Here is a 12,853-nt window from a genome sequence, read left to right as displayed (position 1 = left end):
CCTTTTGGAAAGTGTATAATTAAGGAAGTTAATTCATGTGAAGAATTCAGTTAATTAAAATATTAAACAATATTTAGGAAAATCATTTATGGATTACATCCCTCTCAGTTTGCTCTAGACCTTAAAACTTGCTCATATCTCATTTGAAGACCTTCCTGTTCAAATTAATGAAACCAAACATTCTTCAAACTTTATTCTTAATGATATCACTTTCTTTAACCACATTCTTTTTGTCTAAAAAATGAACAATTTCTGCTACATGACCATGACATTTGTGGTGGATTTAGATGCAAGGAAATCTTTCTGTTAAAATTTAAAATGTCAAAGTTATATCAGAAGCAGTTGAAAAGAAGATATTTCAGAATATCAAAGCACATACAATTGTGAGCTAAGTAGAATCCATTATATTATTCTTTATTTCAGTTTTTTTTTCTACTTTTAATCTATAATCCAAGGTTTCTTAAATATAATAAATATATGCAGAAAGTATCTGATTTATCAGGTTTTGTCATTTTAGAAACACCCTAGTTAAGGCATTCAGTCCTGATCTTGCAACAAAATGAAAAATAGAGTGGCAGCCAGCAGTATAGCTTAAGAGTTAATCAGCACTGTCTTACACTGCACTGAGGTGGAGCTGATGTTGTCCAGACCCGGGGTCTTACCTTTAACATCTAACATAGAGGCTGGCACATTGTGAGTGCTTTCTAAACTGAAGATCAGGCTGTTTAACCGTAGCACCCCTAATATCAACGATGACATAGTCACTGGGTTAAACTACAACTGTTCTCTGACAAGATTAAATTCTGGTGTGAACAGAAATTTCCCCATATAAAATATATTGCAATGAGAACATATTTTAACTTGATAAGAGGAAGAGCGAATCTGGAAGATCCTGTGTGTATGTTATCTTTTTTAAAAAAAGTGGAAACCTTATATCATTTCTCTTTACCCTCCCCCATTCATAATGTATTTTTATGTTATAACATATATTATATTTCTTTTAAATATACCTTTAACATACATTTAAGCCCATATCAGACTGCCCTACCAATCCCCTAAAAAAAGTCCTGAGTAACTAGAGAATATGAACCATGCTCATGGTTGGATGACAACATTAAGGTCTCAGTTCTTGTCAATTTAACTAGTGAATTCACTACAGTTCCAGTTATCATTCCAGAAGGAATTTTTGAAGAATTTCCCAAATCTAAAAATCTAAATAATTTTGGAGAAAAAAGAGTAAATATGGATGAATTCCCCAAACTAGTATGATGGTTAATTTATGTTCTAACTTGGCTAGGCTATGGTGCCCAGTTGTTTGATCAAACAGTAGTCTAGATGCTGCTGTGAAGATATTTTGTAGATGTGACTGACATCTACCATCAGACACTTTAAATAAAGGAGATGACCCTTGATAATGTGTGTGGGCCTCTTCCAATCGGTGGAAAGCTTTAAGATTAAACACTGAGGTTTCCCAATAAAGAAAGAATTTTTCTTCAAGATTTTTTTCCATGCTACTCTTGACTATCTGAGGCCAGAACGAAGCTGCTGAGTATTTGGTTTGGAGGAGAGTCCAAAGGTGTAGGTGTAGGTATAGAAACATCGTGAATGGAGAAGGGTACAGAGAGGAGATAGAAAATTACCAATTGCGGATTCTACCTACTGTGTAGTTTTTTCCTAGAGCCCTGCAGTATTGCCCTCTAGTTGATGGAGATAATCTTAAAAACCATTTGTTTCTGATGTTCATGTCTATTTTTTGAGTTCATAGGTACTTATAAAAGTATCTGAAGTAACTAAAAAATATATACGTATAATTTACTTCATTCAGAAGAAAAATTGTCGTTTGAATTAATTAGCAAGTTTCATAAATGAGATCCAAAAACTCTTAATGGATCCATCAAAAAGGGAGATCCCATGAAACTCATGCAACTGTATGCAAAATGTGAGTCCCTATGAATGTAGTTGGTTTTGTACTGGAGAAAGAATTTGTAGTTTTCATTATATTCTCAATATGGACCGTAATTCATAAAATATTCAAAAACAGATTTTTAAAATAAATTATCTTAAACCAAAACTTAAATGAATGTTCACTGTCCTATTGCACAAGTACTCTTTCATCCTATTTCTGAAATATAATACATAAGAAAATATAAGTGTCTACCATTAGGCAGTAGTAAGAAGGCCCTGTAATAAAGACATTTTTACAAAAAGAAAATAACCACCAAAAACTTGGAGCCCTACAAATGAAGTTTAATTTGATCATTCTAAATGTCCTTTAAATTTTCAGTTTCTACAGCTGCTATAAGTAGTAAAAACTAAAAATTTCTTGACAAACATCTAAATTTATCTCTAATGTACCATATTCCACAAAATCCACATAACATAAATAAACTTACTTTTATTATCTTATGTTAGAAGAAATTGAGTTTAAATCTGGTGGATCATTATGCTTATTCAACTTTGTGCAATGTTAGCAATAAGAGATCTAATAATAGATAATATATAATAGTGCAACAAAATAGTTAGGATTCAGAGTCATGGTAGATGTACGTTAAAATCAGAGCTTTATCAATGATATCATTTGACTTCGGGAACACCATGTACTTCATTGGGCATCATGTGTAAAAGAAAGAAAGAAACAATAATTTCTGTATAATATACCTTTACAATTCTTAGCTTGAAGATACTTTTTAGGTGCTCAAGCTCTGTAGAAATGGTGATTAACAATGTCAGTTTTATTAGGTCTGGCACATATTATATGATGATGGCAAAGTGTGATCAGTCTAAAAACTGATTACAAATCACACTTGTTCACTCTCCCTGTCCTGTGAAGAAGTTGTATTCTAATTGTCTGTATGTTTATTGTTTGGAATGAGCTTTTGCATAGAGACAAGTTATGTCCTCAGTCTTGTTCACAAAAGATTTATGATGAGCACTAAAATGTGTTGAATACCTACTACGTGCCAAGTGCTGTGCTAAACATTTTCAATGTATTGTTTCTTGGATTCCTCACAAAACCTTATAAAGCAATGTGATTAATCACTTCCATTTTACAGAAGAGAAAGGGGAACTAAGAAGTGGTGAAGTTTGGGTTCATATGTGAATGACCTGAAGCCAAAGTCCATTAAGCTGCACTTCTCATATTTCATATGCACAGCTCATATTTCAGCTGTGGTATTGTAATTTTTTTCTTTTCATTTTATTTGCAATTGATAAGAAAGCAGTGGGAAATAAAAATCTACTTAAAAATTAAACTTATGGACTAACCAGGAAACCCAAGATTATTTATTCTATCACTGTTTCAAAAGAATTTCAGTTCATTCTATACTTAACTTAAGGTTCCAGGAACAGCATCCCTTTGCAATAGGAATGATGAGATACCAGCCACCAATTGGAAAGGGAAGAAGAGTGGTTCAGAGCATGAGTCAGAATTTAAGTTCTGGTTTTGCCACTTGATAACCATATGAACTTTGGCACATTACTTAGGAGTTCTGTGCCTTGGTTTTGGAGTTTCTTACCTGCAAACAAAGATAATAATATTTGCTAGGGCTTTGGGGAAGATTAAATGGGTTTATACATGAGTAATTAATAATGTCCATAGCACATGGCAAACCGTTAAAGAAATTAGCTAAATCAGGAGCAGCAAGCCACCCTTTAAAAGGGGGTTCTCTTGTATGAGTGCAGTGTGGACAAATTCACCCATGCTGACTTCTGGTGGGAATGCTGCAGCAGGGAAGGCAGACTCTACTGTTTGAGGCAGAAAAAAAAAAAAAAAGTTTCTGTCCCTCAGGGATATTAAGATAGATGCATCCAATAATGCATCCTTCATCCAATAATTCATCCTTATCTAATAATGTCAAGGACCAAAAAGCAAAGCTGACAATAAATATATTTACCCAAGTAAACCTGACAATTCCAATATATTTTAGTTAGTTAACTGGGAGTTTAACGAAATTGTGTTTAACACATTTAAAATGTAGCAATATCCTTACTAAATGTGATATGATTGATGTCTAAAATGTACTCCATTCCAGGGAATTGCTTCAAACAACAACTATATCTAAATTTCTAAAACACAAATCCATAAGTTATATTTTTTGCCTTAGCTAATAAAGTATAGGGGCATGTCCTAAAAAAAAGGATTTAAAACCAAAAAAATTTCATTGAAAATAGATTTTTAAAGAAGACATATGTAAATTGATTAATAAAATATTTAAGCATGTTACCCTGATATTAGATCTGCATTATTTAAGGAAAAACAAGTCTCCTATTTTGCCTCACATTTGAAAATAACAGAATTACGAAAAAAAAACCCAACAGTTTTGTATTGATGACATTCTTTTCCCATAGTTTTAATCCTCCTTATTTTCTGCTATAACATTACTTATTCTTCTCTAGTACTTACTGAAGTTCCAATTTTCCCTTCAAGTTATCCTTGGAAGGGAAGCAAAATTGAGGTTCATGCACAAATATCTGCATAATAATTGGTGTCAGGTTAACTAATGGTTATGGGTTCAAAATAATGCTCGTTTGTAAAATGTATGAAATCAGTGCTTGGATATAAGACAAATTTATCTTAGTTTTGATTGATAAAACCAAGCTTATGTGTTCATGAATATGCTAATGACCTCCCAGCTGACTAAGCTGGAAGGAGAGGGGCACCTTGTAAACCAGCTAGCCGCTATTTCACTATATCACTGCTATTTAATATACCAAATGACATGCTCACAAGTCACTATGGTTTTATGAGAAGCACAATTGAGTTCAGGTTAACCTAAACCTAAATAGAGAAATAATGACAGATTTATACAAAAGTTTATGCCATATTAACATTTTTTATCTAAAAAATATGTTCCATGTTAAAAGGAATAAGATTTCACTAAAAATTGGGCTCCATCCAACAACTTCAATAAAGTATAAAGCAATAGCCTCAATACCACAAGGTTGGTTTGGTTAATTGTTTATTTAGATTTATATTGGGTCGAGCTGAGTTTTTGATCTTTTAATTGGTAGTAAGGTAGGAAGCATATGATGCATTTAATTAAACCAGGAAGGAAGAAAAAGATTAAAACTTGTTTTATGTTTAAAAGTAAATAAACTCTTTTGACCATTTTTGCAAACGACAATATGTTGTGTTTGTTTTGTATAATACTGTTTCTTTTAAGTAAACTAATTTAAAGGAAAAAGAGGAAGAAACATGTTCTAGGAAAGTATTTGCAACTTATCATCTGATAATAATTCTGGTAACCTAATAAACATAGACTCTAACTCAGTTCACAGCCAGTGATTCCATTTTATTTTTTAACATTAAGAAGCCTTTTATTGGATCTTTAAAATCCATTTCTTCATTTTTTTGTAAATAACATTAAATTAAAAAACTAACTTGATTTTAAGTTTACTCAAATATGGAAAAATACAGATTATTTGATCTAATCTGATTTAATGAACAATATTATAATCCAAATTAGACATGAGAAAATAATAATCTGGATTTATTGAGGATAAAAAGTTTAAATTATTTAAATGGGAATGGCAATAGGATGTATAAAATATATTTCCTATTATTTAAATGGGTTTTGGTGATTTAATTATCATATATCTAATCATATGCTCTTTTTTCTTAAATCACACTAGTTCAATATTTATATTCCAAAGTTTACAATTAAATGTATTCTATATTATTTTTTCAATTTTACACTAATTAAGGCTGTATACCTTCAAAATTATAAACCAACTTATAAGTAGGTAAACTAAAATTAAGGTGTGAAAACTATCCAGTTACTTTGAGTTGCATAACTACTATTGATGAAAGAATTTGGGCAGGTATGATTGTCCATGTGAATAAATGGGAAAATGATCGAGATATCTGGTTAGCATATAGACCTTGTGTTTCTGGTTAAGTATTTGTTTTCCACCTAATTGCATCAGAACATTTTCTGATATTAAATGAGAGAATTTCTTAAATTTAATAGTGCAGCATGGTAATAGTACTTTGGTAGAAAAAGAGAGATTTCCTAAGAAATTATAAACATTTATATAGTGCATCCATGAACTTCAAAACCAGACACAGACAAATCTTTTAAATAGGTGTGTACTGATTTTCCATCTTACGTATATTCTCTGATAGTCTAAGTCAAGAACTAAGAGACACTACAAGTCAAGAACTAAGAGATACTACACTCTTTGAGTGTCGTCTTTAACACTGTTGCAATGATGTATCTTATGTTTATGGTTTAAGAGCTTCTCTGAATCCTAAATAAAGATAAGGAATAAAACCAAAGACTCAAATAATGTCCTTTAAATATATTTGTTTTCTGAAATGTTGACACCATTATCATGGTATCCCTAAAAACAATTATTTTTTCAAGCTGTGTTCAAAGTCATACATAGAGTATGAAATAAGTTTTGTTTAGTGAATGCATATTTAGATCTTTAAAAAGTTTATTTTAATTGTTCTATAGCAGTCTCTAAGGCAATTCTTAAAAATTAAGTAACTATCAAATTTTAACCATGGAACTAAAGGTTGAAAACAAAATATTGTTATAATGGTTACAAATATCTAAATTAGAAATATGTAATAATACTATAAACTGAATTCTGATTAGTTTTTTTGTATTTATCAAAGAATTTTTCCACATTAACATAAAGCTTATAAGGTAAACTTTTGTCTTAATATTATTTTGAATTTTTTACTGAAGTAAATATCTGTTATGCATAAAATAATGATAAAATATGTACAGGTTAATGTGAAAGTTCTCACAGTATACTAGGGTGTTGACTCCATTTAAACTTCAGTATGTCCTAGGCATCACCAATGAGTAAAGTACATATACCTTGGCCATTCATTTAACATAGTTTTTAAAATTACAGACCCAGTTCTAATTTCTATTTAAGTTTTTGTTATTCATTTTTTTCAAAGTGAATGAATACTCATATATTCTAAAAATTTACATATTTTAACTAACAAAATAATATTTTGGCATATGCCAAGATATACTGGGGAAAAAAGAACTTGTAGCAATAACCAAAAGCATATTCTTAAAGATATCTAAATATTGCAGGTAGAACATAGTTTTGCTCACATTACCCATGTGATTTCTCAATTCTGTATTTTTATCTTACATATTTAGAACTGTAATTAGATTCTGTGTATTGATTTTATGATCCTACAGGGTAATATCATCCAGAAAAGTAAATTAATTCTTAATGGCTGAAAGCATGCATTGATGCTCTGATATTCTCTTACCATTAAAGAAAGCAAACTGTAGAATTTAATAATATGAATTCTTATTTCCAACTTTCAATTATTTTCTCAAATAATAAACCTTTGCCAAATGACCCTCAATATTCGTTGCCTAGTGTTTTTCCACAGTATTTTTTGAAAATAAAGATTATAAACCATACTATAAGAATAGTTACAAAAAATAAATTAAATTATTTTAATAATTTAAAGAAAATTATGGGGTTTTGGCTAGCAATTAAATAAAGATGAGAGAATTTGAGGGAGTTCCTTATTATAAAATATAATATTAATGTAATACCTCCTTGTAAGAAAATAATCTAAATTAAAAACAGTGTTATTTTAATTTTTGTTACTAACCCATGGCATTGGGTTAGGCATTTAGTGTGTTCTTTCCATTTCTTCCCCTAATTATCTAATGGCTATTTACAAAGTCACATTCTAAAAACACTATCCATTTCCACAAATGTGTCAGGGAACTCAGTACAATTAATGAATGACAGGAGATAGGAAACCAGCCATAATATTTTTAAAGAATCACAAAAATAAGACTTAATTGAACTTTCCATTATTTGGAGAAATTTGTGGGAAAACTGAGTAGAAAATTATGAAGGAATTACTCAGAATGTGTTGGTAGTCCACCGTTAATGTGCCAGATTATGGGTGATTAAGTACAGGATTTCTCCACTGAAGGATATTTTGCAGATTATAATTTCACTTAGGTAAGAAAATATATTAAAATTATGTCAATTAATATAATTTGAACCCAAATCTGACATCTAATTTTTCTTAGCAACAAATTTGTCATGTCTCTATACCAACAACTTATTAAGTAGATACTAGTTTCTTAAATTGTCCAGGACGGTCTGTACTGTTGAAAGAAGCATTAACAGATGATTCATCTCAACATTTCAGTAAGTTTTATCCTGGAAGTTCTTTTTTTAATACACACTTTAATTTCCCTGTTTAATTATCTGATATATCTATTTGGGAAATATTTTGTTACTTTTCTTTACCCACGGTTATCTCAGTATCACACCCTCCCCGAAAAAGTTTGCAGGGGGATACCAGACAAATGGAAGTAACACATTCTATTAGCTTAAGAGCTTTGAAATTAGAGTTAATATAGAAATATCAACATTTTCTCAACCCTAGTTGTTTTTTTCCTTTGTTGCCCACCCCATGATCCAATACAGCGGAAACAGTTCAGAGTTAGTAAAAGAGAGACTTAGACACATCTGGCAACAGCGAACAATGAAAATTCCATTAGTTCAATAGTTAGAGATGTATGTGTAAATAGGCGTGAGTGGCAAATAGAAGACAAATATAATAAATCCAAAGTGATTCCTTTTCTTTTAATTCTCCATCGTGTTCAACTACAGAGTGAGACTCCGAGACCCCCATAAGTAGTTATTCTTTCACCCCCTTTTTAGAATACTGATTATATGGAAAGTTTAAAGACTCTTCCTGGGGGAAAAATGTTTTCCAGCTGTCAAAATTTAAGCTTAGCTAATAGTAGAGCTAATTTTAAAAAGCATTGTTCCCTGATTAAGATATTTGTTCAAAAGTATGCCTTTTAATCCATTTAGATGTTTTATCACTTCCCAAATTTATTTTTCTAGAATATCACTGTACATAATATTATCTAGTAGTAATAGGTATTGTGTACATCTTGGGGAGATATACTCTCATTTTTCTAACATGTGAAATAAATGAGAATTGTTTCAACATAATTTCAATGTCACTAACTAAATTCTATAGTAGAAACATTGTCAAACTACATGAGAATACGACTCCGAATAAATATATTTATTTTGAATAATGCACTTACCCAGCACAGCTCCTAAGGAAATTCTTGGTGAAATATTCTTAGGATGGAATTTGATTTTCTGAGATTCCGCAGAAGAAATGTACCCCCAGACAAGGTGCGGAAGGGTGAAAGCTTTGCAGTGTAACCCTGCAGGCAGGGTGAGGTCCAGTTAGCAGAGCTTGATGATCTAAAGCAGGAGGTGACACTCTCTGCTGGAGAGAGAGGGTTGTTCTGAGTAGATTGGAAGGGTTGTCACATTGTATGTGCTCAGCAGCAGAAGGGAAACATCAGAGCTTCCTGTTACATCACTCTGACCCCGCCTGCAGTTAGTGTTAGGTTACTTTCTTTCTCAAATGGCATACCCCAGGAAAGCAGCACTCCTTTTTTATTCTGAGACAAGAGCAAGAAGCAGCCTGAACAGACAGAGATCATATGCTGTATGAATACATTGTTAGCAGCAAAAGCTGGCTGTATTTCACCTTGACTGAGTTCTGTTAGAACTTGTCAAACAGAGATGCCTATGATTTGAAGGAAATCTGAACATAGTATTCTGCTCAAAGAATTAAAGGAATTAGGAAGTGTGCGTGTGTGTGTGTGTGTGTGTGTGTGTTGAATTACACTTTACAAAGCATCAAGGGAATTTTTTAATCTAACATGTCTTTCTTCATAAAGGAACACAGAAAACTAATAACTATTTTTCCCTCATAATTAGTTCTGTGATCTAACTCTTGTTAATTTGGATCTCTGATAATCAGAGCTATTCCCTGATCAGTTTTCCACAATTAAATGATGAAACTCTATTTTTGAACATTTTTTTTATTTTGTTCATGACATAGATATGTGTGTATGTGTCATAACCAAAACCATTGTGTGTGTATGTGTTGTGTGTGTATACATATACATACATAATTATTTTTCATTATATATAAATATATATCTTAGAGAAAATAACCTTTTGAGAACGTGTTTATACATTTAAAATAATTGCACATATTTAAAAATATTTGACTTGTTATCACCTATGAAATAAAAGAGTAATTAATACCACTACACTTATACCTCAAAATAGCCTTAACAAAAATGCCAATAATTTGTAGACTTAAATTATGAAACAAGGTAAAATATGTAACATACTTTAATGTTTTAGAAAAAGTTTTGCCTCAAAACATAAGTTTATTCTAAATGTGTTTAATAAATCATTGGAAGTTATCAGGGGAGAAAGTTTTAAATTTGAAATGAACTTTTTTTTTGACAATATGGTGTATGTGTGAGATACAACAACAATAATAATTTCTGAAATCTAAACAGCACTAAAAGTCACTTATCTGGGCATCAATTTTCTATCTGTAAACTAGAAGAGATGCATCAAAGAATATCTAAAATCCATATATTTTTAACACTTTCAGTCAACAAATTAGGTAACATTTAGAAATACATATGATATGATGATGATTACTCAATTCTTAGTAAATCTGAAATCAGAGGCAATGAGATATTGGTGTGTTACTGCAATTCCAGAACAAAATGAGATTCTCATATTCCTTGTAGAATAACAAAGGAGGACCAGGCAACATAAATTAAAGAGAATTCACGTATTTTAAACAGTATGTTCCTGCTGACAATTTTATTACTTGGAAGAAACTTATTACACAATTATTGATCTTAAGATCAAGAGGATCAAGGTTGATAAAAATAAATACATATAAAAATTGGATACATACTAATCTCTATCAAATTATAGTTATAAAGCTTGTAAGAAACTAACTTATACCTATTTGGTTATTGAGAAATAGAAAATAACCATAGGTTGCAAGTTTACAGAATATTGTCATTTCCAGTTAGGACTAGGTTTTGCTTTGCTTTGGGAGGCTGCTGAGATGTACTTCATTTGGAGTTATTTCTTTCAGCCCATGAGAAGAAAAGTCAATGTTGCAGATTATGACCAACTCCACAAACAGTGGCTCTTTAATCAGAATACTGACATGGATATTGCCAGGTGAAAACTTTACTGAATTCTGCTGCAGAGTGAATACACTAAGGGAACCACTAATACAAAGCACTGGGATTGGACCAAGAGACATGAGATTCCAGTCCTGGTTCTGATACTTTCTAGTGTGACCTTTGACAAAACATTTTACGTGTTGCTGTTCCCATCTTAAAATTCAGAGCAGAATCAAATACTAGACTTTAATATGTGCCTGAATGTTTACTGTCCATGTCTTCTGATCTCTCATGCTTGGTATATCATCTGACTCCTAGTAAGAGATCAAAATATAGCTTTTGAATTTAAGTTATAAAAAACTAAAACTTTTGCCAATAAGTTTGCAAAAGTACTAATATTTTTTCTTCAAGAGTCATTGATTTCATTTGCCCAACACTAGTAAAGTCTAGGGAATAAAAAAATCTATGCTTTGGACTTATGTCCTAAGAATCTGAAACCAACCCTGTTTCTCCTCTACTATACATCCTCTTTCTCCTTTACTAATACTACACTAAATGGGAAGGCTAATAGAGGCTATAGTATTTATATTTAAATTATTGTTCAGGCACATGTTTATACTCCATGAAGTCCCTTGGATAATTTTTATTACTTATCATTTAAAAGCCTTATTTAGAAATAACAGGCAAACTGCATCCCACTAATCAGATTCTAAATTGCCATTTTATAAACTCCAGATGAAATAAATGGCATGAGGACTTTCAGGGAGCCACTCTGGATATGAAGGGACAGGTGAAAAGATGGATCTCAACACTGAAACATGACAACAGATATTTGGAAAAAATGCAGTAGAACAAAGTGAAAGCATTTCAATAATCATTGAGGTGATTCTTAACCAGTGAGGCATTAATCAATATATTAATTTAGCCTTATGTATTTTATTTATAAAATAATTTTTTTCCAGAACAGATGATTAAAGACACTTGTAATCATTTAATAAGTGATCAAACCTATATTTTGAGCTAGACACTGTACTAGCTGTGTTGGGGAATTAAGAAAAAAATAGGATGTATTCTGTTATCTAGTTTATACAGCATAGATTGACGAGCACATGAGGAATCAAGTGCCAAATTCTCTGCAATTAACAACTAATGTTGCAAACGCAGAGTCTAGATGTAACCATGCAGGACGCTGTCAATAAGGTTTTCTATAGAACTCAGGAATGATGTACAATGCAGAATGAAATATATGATAATAATTAGTCATGCTTGCCCATTTCAGAATCCTAGACACAGATTTGTGCCTACATTTGTGGTCCCATGTAAGGCACATGAGAGCCGTAGTCTACCAGTAATGAGTACCAATTACCATGTGAAATGCACTTTGACTAACACTCAGGAGGAGATTATCTCAAAATATCTGGATTACTGTTTATATTATTTGACTAACTTAGTCAAATTAGACCAAAAATGTGGTTTGGGTTGAACTGACCACTTATTTTGAATTCATGTGGCTACTGCCTTGGAGCATAGTTCTGCCACAAACGAAACAAAACAAAACAAAACAAAACAAAACACTTTTAAATGAAACATATTATGAACAGACTGTCCTTCGTGAGAGTGCAAGAAAGAACTTTAAAAATTATTTCTATGAAGTTTTTCAGGTATTATTGTGAATTAATAATTCCTCTGTGTTCTCAACTGTTGGAAAGTCATACTCAGAAAATGTAGGCATCAACAAAATTATGTATACCATGCATTGTTTAAAATGAACCAATAATTTGGGGAGAAACACAATTTTTATAATCTTTAAATCAAAAAAATCCTAGTAAGGAAGTCGACCTGACCTTCTATTATTTTACTTAAAT

General features: G+C 31.4%; 1 protein-coding gene across 13 annotated transcripts in view; it reads right to left on the bottom strand.

The window, feature by feature from the left end:
- Window positions 1-9,297, bottom strand: part of CALCRL (calcitonin receptor like receptor) — a 107,336-nt gene extending 98,039 nt beyond the window's left edge. For all 13 annotated transcript variants that reach the window (XM_073807505.1, XM_073807504.1, XM_019931547.3 and 10 more), the window contains exon 1: window positions 9,069-9,297. The gene's annotated coding sequence lies outside the window, so the exon portion shown is untranslated. The remainder of the gene's footprint in view (window positions 1-9,068) is intronic.
- Window positions 9,298-12,853: the final 3,556 nt, after the last annotated feature.

The sequence above is a fragment of the Tursiops truncatus genome, chromosome 7 (genome assembly GCF_011762595.2).
Source record: "Tursiops truncatus isolate mTurTru1 chromosome 7, mTurTru1.mat.Y, whole genome shotgun sequence".
Taxonomy (NCBI): Eukaryota; Metazoa; Chordata; class Mammalia; order Artiodactyla; family Delphinidae; genus Tursiops; species Tursiops truncatus.
This window is presented reverse-complemented; position numbering and strand designations above follow the sequence as displayed.